Source organism: Schistocerca serialis, chromosome 1 (genome assembly GCF_023864345.2).
Source record: "Schistocerca serialis cubense isolate TAMUIC-IGC-003099 chromosome 1, iqSchSeri2.2, whole genome shotgun sequence".
In the NCBI taxonomy this organism is placed as follows: Eukaryota; Metazoa; Arthropoda; class Insecta; order Orthoptera; family Acrididae; genus Schistocerca; species Schistocerca serialis.
The window spans coordinates 1,073,863,881-1,073,872,400 of record NC_064638.1 but is presented as its reverse complement, the minus strand read 5'-3'; the positions used below and the strand labels follow the sequence as shown (position 1 = coordinate 1,073,872,400).

The window sequence follows — 8,520 nt, the reverse complement described above, 5'->3', positions numbered from 1 at the left end:
GTTAAGAGTTTCGTATACCCTCATTTCATGAGAGGCTGTAGAGAGGTTGGGACTAAATCCAGGAAACTGGCATAACCACTGGTGATGAGGAATTTCACGCCGCCACCTCTCCTCCCCTAGTCAGCCAAATAGGGGCAATGAAAATTTAATCACCACCTGGATTCGAACCAGCTTACCTCCGAGTCGAGCACGACCGCACAGGCGCGCGTTACCGACAGCTGCTACATTTTTTTCTTTTTTTTTTTTTTGCTTGGCAAGAGGTTTTCTAGTATTCTTTATTTATCATTAATTTATAACTATCCATTTTCTTACAATGTACTTTATATTTTTTACAGTAAATAATCTTTGTAACATATTTTTGTAAACACTTAAAACCTGAGACATTACTTGATAATTTTGCAATTTTGCCTCATTGATATCTCAGGTGCGGCTTAATGAAATGCCGTGGTACAAAAATTATCAAACAGCGTTTCAAATTAAAGGAAAAAGTGCAGAAATTGGTATTCTTCTGAAAGGATTATGTTGTATCTAGTCACACGTTAACTAAATATGAGAGTCTAAGACAAAAGCCTGTGCGACACTTTCACAAGAGAATAAAAATACAACAAAATTCAGAGTACTGCGTTGGGAGCACGCCCGCATGAGCAGACCCCCGCTTGTACACACATTAGTAGCACATTATTAAAAACATAATCTGAAGTACACACACACACGCATATATGATACAAATGGACTATTCTTACATATATTTACATATATAAAAATTCTGCAATAGTAAAGTGTAGAATGATGATAAACAGGTGCAGATAACAGTTATCATTCAACATCTGAGTTTTAAAATTCTCTCGAGAAAAGGACATAGGTCAATAATTGTAACAATAAAAATTTACAAATCAAATATTTTTCAAACGAAATATGGCGAAGGAAGAAGATTTGGCAAATTTTGTTTAGTAGTTACTATCTTCTCAGTATAAACGATGTAACAGTTCATACTGACAGATCGTGCGATAAATACTTTGATGTTGCGTGTTTGTCGGCAGTCATCAACCTTACCACAAATATTTAAGAGCATTTTTGTCGATCCGTTTATCTCTGAATTTCAGATCGTCTTGCAGGCCTCATGTATATATGTTCATGTACTTATAATAATGCTTCATTAGCTTGAAAAGTGTGTCGGCATATATCCTGTTGGATTACTTTTAAAAAAAAATTAGTGTCTAATGCAAAGATTACCGTTATGCCAGTTTGATCTTCACAAATTAAATCAGCATATTTATTTAACATTGAGGAGTTCTTTTACTACGTGTGTAGCTCCATTTTCTCCCAACATAGATGGCCATGAGAGAAACAGGCCCTTTTTAACACTGTGATAACAACTGACCACTGTTGACACAATGTGAATAACATGGATATTGGGAAAATGCTTTGTGCTAAAGCTAAAACACTCAACCCAGTCGCCCACGATGTATGGCCCTTTAATTTTCTGACCTCTGAACTACTTGTTGGTGAAGTTATTCGCGGTCTTCTTTATCAGCTACTGCCCCCCACATCTAGATTTCTATCTAGCTACCTGGCTCCTACCACATTCACGCCGGACGTGACAGCCAAACTGGTGTCACCATGCTCTCCAATCATCCACCCATGACAGCTTGTGGGAGCAACATTTAATTTCTGTGGCACCGGGAACCGGAAACGAGATGACTCTAAGCTTGTACGAGAGCCATTGTCACGATTCTTTGGAGGGCTATTCAGATTCCAAGCAACATAAGTTAGGATATCAACTGATTTAGTAACAATGAGCAAAATGGTATTTGGACTGTGCTTCACCAAGTTCTGAATCATTCCTTTGAACCTAGTAGTGTTTCTATGAACCAAGTCCAACCATAATTCTCCTTCCTTCTGAGAGGTCGCAGAATTCACTATGTACAGCCTTGACCCTGCAACTATAGCACAATCAATGCTAGTAACAATCTTCCCTGTCTTCATAAACGTAAAGTTCGTGTTGAAAATCCACCGTTTCACTCTTCAGTTCGACAGCAACCACATGTGGTAGTGGAACTTCACTTGCATCATGCTGTGTCAGTATAATGAAGGCACACAGCATTCCAACCTGGCCGGTTCCCACCACCACGACCTTGTTGCCGGATGTTCCCTGTGGCTCCGCAGCTTCGCTCAAGAGAGCACTTGCAATTTCAGCCATTCCGAAAACTTCCTGTCCTCTGTTTTCGCTGCTACAGTCTCCAATGCTATGCACCCGTTCACAATTCCTCTTCATATTCGAACCATGTCTGTAACGGAGTTCGTTGTCCTGTACGAGACGCGATCTATGGCCAGTCGTACAAAGCTACGGAAGCGAGTATTCAGTAACACAAGTTAACGGAAAATCTACGACAGTATTTAGTACTAAATTACGCAGCTGTCGCTGCCGCGGCAGAAATCAACTCTACGCATCTCTGACTGTAAATCACGTTATAAAATTGACTGGATTTTCTATCGATGCTTGGCAGAACATGATAATAATAATAATAATAATAATACGAGTACAGTATTAAATAGTGTAATACCTCCTAATGTTTTGCAAAATTATATTTATATAGTCATGAACCGTCTTTGGGCTTCTTAGGCCATCTTCAGGTGACAACTAAGTGCTGTTACACAGGTAAAAATGATGTGCGATTTACATAGACGTTATCTGTGCCGAAGATAAAAATGTGACGTAAAGCGTAATTCTTCACTTTCTCGGCGATCTATTCACGTCCTGAGGTGCTGGGTATTCTGCCGGATATCAGTGTTGTTCATGCACGATATTTCGGCAACGTGACTCGTTGTCTTTATGGGGTGATATCTTAAAGTCGTGCATGCACGACGCTGATATCCGGCAGAATACCCGACACTTCAAGACGTCACGATGCACAGTGTTTACCTATGTAAACATTAAATATTTGTCACACAGAAATAATTACATTAACAAAAAAGGGGGGAGGACAAATTTTTATATGAGATACATTTAATAACTGATGAGAAATGAGATGAATTTACTGTTTGAATCTAGTATTTGTGATCAAAACTTAGTTTAATAAAAGAGAAAACAGAAACTGAACTGTTTAAATTACTGAGTGCTTTAATTCTCAGATGACATTCTGTCTCCAGTGTTTCCAGTAGTATCACCTTTGTGCTTTCTCAACAGAACGTAAAACTTCGCTTTCTACATCCTATAAACGATTTTCTGTTAAAAAATGATCAGCAAAGATTGAACACTTCTTCCTTAATTTCCAGCTTCTCTCTTGTTCAGGTAACTTAATTTTACATTCTGTTAAGAAAAGCAGAACAATGACCCTACCGGAAATATTGGAAATCAACGAACACATGACACAGAATGCCAGCTTAGTATTAAATGGTGAGACTAAATTTCCTCTTTCTCCTTTGTTACATTAAACTGTTGTCACAAATACTATATTCAGGTTGCAGATTCCTAATTCATCTTATTTCTCATCAAATATTAAGCGTATCACCACACACAAAAATTGTTCTCCCTTTTTTATAGTTAAAATTTAATGTCTCCTTTCTCAAATACTCCACGTCATATTTGTATCTTCTGTGCAAGTAATATCTGTGTAAGTCGAACATCATTTTAGTCTATGTTTGCGACATTCAGTTGTTACCTGAATATGGCTTAAGAAACCGAATGTGGGTCAGTGAGCAAATAAACAATTACTCAGATAATTAGGAAGTGCTTCTTATTTAATATTATTAATAATTTGTCTTGATAGATAGGTACAGCTGGACAGATGTATTAATGTGTCATTAATGTAATGTATAGACTGCAGTTTTAATTTATAATCAGTTACATCCAATGTATATTTCACTCGTAGCCCGAGGTCTAACGTCTTAAGCAGTTAGTAGCTTAGATCTTAGTTTTGAGCCATCTGTAACCTGAAGTTTACTTTTGTCATATGCGCGGTTCAGTACAGACAAGCACATGGATTAATTTTTACACAATTTTTACACAATACTTTGTTTGTATGATTAGCTCACGTAGTTGACACAATGGTGTACAAATGATATTCCTGTATACATTGACACTTATAGCTAACTGTTTAGTATTATTAGGGAAATGTAAATAGTGCGGTTTTATTTCATAATCAGTCACACCCAATTTATGTTTCAGCCATAGCCCGAGGTCTAAGTTTTCTGTTATTGGCAGCATGTCGTCTGTAGCCCAAGGTCTACATCGTGATACACGCATATCTTATTGATCTGTAATGTAGGTCTATTCTCTAATATAATTCCCAACATCCCTTGTTTCTACAAACATTTTGTGTTATACAGGGCGTCTCTCGTACGAGTCGTCAGACGTATATTCTCTGGTTTTTCGGCAGTCCTGTTTCCGCAACATGTAGCTGGTGTCAGCCAAACAAATGCTGCTCATCAAGTCTTTCATGCGACCCCAGCGCCGACAGAAAGCGTACTTAGGTTGGTTTCCGGTTACAAACAAAATGACTCTTAAATCAGAATTTTACGTGCCATTCGATAGAGCGCTCCAAGGTTACTCTAACGCATTATTCATTTTGTCGATACGTATTAACAGGAGCAGCGAAACACGAGGAATAATCAGTACTCCAGCAGCAACCGATCAGCGCAGTCATCACGAGCCAGGGCAGTGCTATCGCAGCTGGAGTACTCGTTATTCCTCTTGTTTTGCTGTTCCTCTTAATACGTATCGATAAAACGACGCTTTCCATAGACGCTGGGCGTCACACGAAAGACGTGATGAGGAATATTTGTTCACTTGAGTTGAATTACACGATGCAAAAACAAAACTCCAAATAGCTGCCGAAACGCCAGAGAAAATGCGCCTTATTACCCTTCGGAGAGACACCCTGCGTATGCAATAGTTTGACCTCATTGTTTTGGAGCAATCCATTACTAACGTACAACAAAAATGTTTTATTGTGATTATTACATAAATGCTCATTTATGCATCCAATGAGATTATATATTATGTTTGCTGACTTGCATTTTATTGGTGGTAAAGATGCCAGTTTTTATTGTAGCGTAAATACACTACTGGCCATTAAAATTGCTACACCACGAAGATGACGTGCTACAGACGCGAAATTTAACCGACAGGAAGACGATGCTGTAATACGCGAATGATTAGCTTTTCAGAGCATTCACTCAAGGTTGGCGCCGGTGGCGACACCTACAAAGTGCTGACATGAGGAAAGTTTCCAACCGATTTCTCATACACAAACAGCAGTTGACCGGCGTTGCCTGGTGAAACGTTGTTGTGATGCCTCGTGTAAGGAGGAGAAACGCGTACTATCAAGTTTCCGGATTGTAGCCTATCGCGATTGCGGTTTATCGTATCGCGACATTGCTGCTCGCGTTGGTCGAGATCCAATGACTGTTAGCAGAATATGGAATCGGTGGGTTCAGGAGGGTAATACGGAACGCCTTGCTGGATCCCAACGGCCTCGTATCACTAGCAGTCGAGATGACAGGCATCCTATCCGCATGGCTGTAGTGGATCGTGCAGCCACGTCTCGATCCCTGACTCAACAGATGGGGACGTTTGCAAGACAACAACCATCTGCACCAACAGTTCGACGACGTTTGCAGCAGCATGAACTATCAGCTCGGAGACCATGGCTGCGGTTACCCTTGACACTGTATCACAGACAGGAGCGCCTGCGATGGTGTACTCAAAGACGAACCTGGGTGCACGAATGGCTAAACGTCATTTCTTCGGATGAATCCAGGTCTGTTTACAGCATCATGATGGTCGCATCCGTGTTTGGCGACATCGCGGTGAACGCACATTGGAAGCGTGTATTCGTCATCGCCATACGAGCGTATCACCCGGCGTGATGGTATGGGATGCCATTGGTTACACGTCTCGATCATCTCTTGTTCACATTGACGGCACTTTGAACAGTGGACGTTACATTTCAGATGTGTTACGACCCGTGGCTCTACCCTTCATTCGATCCCTGCGAAACCCTACATTTCAGCAAGATAATGCAGGACCACATGTTGCAGGTCCTGTACGGGCCTTTCTGGATGCAGAAAATGTTTTACTGCTGCCGTGGCCAGCACATTCTACAGATCTCTCACCAGCTGAAATCGTCTGGTCAATGGTGGCCGAGCAACTGGCTGGTCACAATACGCCAGTCACTACTCTTGATGAACTGTGGTATCGTGTTGAAGCTGCATGGGCAGCTGTACCTGTACACGGCATCCAAGCTCTGTTTGACTCAGTGCCCAAGCGTATCAAGGCTGTTATTACGGCCAGAGGTGGTTGTTCTGGGTACTGATTTCTCAGGATCTAAGCACCCAAATTGCGTGAAAATGTAATCACATTTCAGTTCTAGTGTAATATATTTGTCCAATGAATGCCCGTTTATCATCTGCATTTCTTCTTGGTGTAGCAATTTTAATGGCCATTAGTGTATGTAATCTGGACTTTATCTTCACTGAATGATAAGCTCATTTATCGTAATTACTATTCACAAATGTTTTACAGAGCTTCTTATGTTTTTACTAAAAATGGTTCAAATGGCTCTGAGCACTATGGGACTCAACTGCTGTGGTCATCAGTCCCCTAGAACCTAGAACTACTTGAACCTAACTAACCTAAGGACAGCACACACATCCATGCCCGAGGCAGGATTCGAACCTGCGACCGCAGCAGTCGCACGGTTCCGGACTGCGCGCCTAGAACCGCGAGTATGTTTTTACTCTGTGATACTAAACTCTTCAGACATCTGAGGTTATATAGCCCTGAGATGCCAGTTGCAGGCTTTCACAAAAATAAATGAAGTGTTGTGATGGCCCTCAACTACTTACCCTCAGACTCAGAGTTAAAATATTAAAAGTTTTGGCTGGTTTCGTTGTCTAGGGGCTGGGATACGTAGTTGCCGCATTACAGGCCTAACACTGCTGAGTCTACAGTATACAATATGAATATAGACATGAATCGAATGGTCGAAGGTTCCTATCACTCAGAAATTCCAAATTATTGAATGAAATATTGCAATCACATAAAATCTGCAGATGCTATTCTTAACGACTTTAAATGATGAGTAAGATAGTAGACGTACCTATAATAATGCCGTTTATTACTGCAAAACACTTATTGGTGTCGATGGTCCAGCAAGTAAATAAAATATAAGTTGAATAACAGGGAAACAAAAGATTCCTACTTCACGTAATTAGTTATGAACAACAACATAGCTCGCGAGATATTCACTTCTAAACGCATATCACGTCTTCACTGCAGAAGCCACTGAAATCTCACAAGTGCACAAGTCGGCACTACGAAATATTTCTATCTCCCGCGAACACGCGCAAACCGCTCCACAGTCTCCAAGTCTCTCCTGCGACCGTGCGTTTGTCGCGCCGTCCTCTCCAGACTCTCCCGTGTCCTCTCCCGTACCATCCCTCGCGGCGCACTGTTCAGAACTCTTTCACCATGTCCCGTGCGACTGCTTTTGGAACGATCGCTGTGATTGGCTAGAGCGCTCCCGCCCTGTCTCCAAGCCAACGCACACTCACAAACATAATGAAACACATTCGAAATACTGGATTTACATTTAAATAACTCGAAATTAAATAAATATTCCTAAGTCTGGACGATAAACACGCTCTAAAACACGTTATTAAATACATAAACAAATTAAGTAAACATATATCAAAGGAATAGTGTAATCCCTGACACAGTACTCGTTAAAGCCTGTGCTATGGTAAGTGAGCGGGATTCACCTTATGAGAAAGGATTTTCGCATAGATATCTACCGTGTGTACCTGAATGGTGGCAAATCAGACTTACATCCACTCTCTAATAACAATGATCCGTCAAGTAAGTACGGAATGCAATTACACGTCAGGATGGATCAAAAGCAAACAAGAAGATGCTACCAATTAGACAATAATACGGTCGCCAGCCTAATTAGGCATTAACTGAGTTTCTTCCCTGTACAAGTTGGTATATATTCATGCAAAACAACAGGCTGTAGCACTGCATAATATAGTAGAATTTTAGAACCAGAAAATCTATTGAACTGATAGTTTCACGTTCTGTACTGATATGGAAATTCATGAATACATAACACTACTAAAAAACTTTTTACTGTCTATTAATCTGATTAAAATCGGGCATAGGTTACCCTAGAAATTGTACTTTCATGCCACACACACAAAATTTCAATTTTGATAAAGATAAAACACTGATAAATTTTGACTTTTGTATGGCGAGGCACAGAGCACACATACCATCACAGCTATGGCTCTTGACGTATCGGCACTTTAATTCTTCTTAGCGTAGCAATACTTTTCCATTTAGTGCCTATGGAATTTTGCCATGCTGTGTGGGCGTTGGAACGGCATACCCGAGGCTCAGTGAAGCTATGTCTTCCAGGAGAGCCCCCTCGCTCCAGAAGGTGTTGCTCAAACCAATGCCAAAATCCAACTACAACTGCTGAGCCCGTTGTGCCGCGCAGTGCCCGCGCGCATTTTCCC

At 40.8% G+C, this 8,520-nt stretch overlaps 1 pseudogene; it reads right to left on the bottom strand.

The window, feature by feature from the left end:
* Positions 1–1,273: 1,273 nt before the first annotated feature.
* Positions 1,274–2,200, bottom strand: LOC126455489 (L-lactate dehydrogenase-like; annotated as a pseudogene).
* Positions 2,201–8,520: the final 6,320 nt, after the last annotated feature.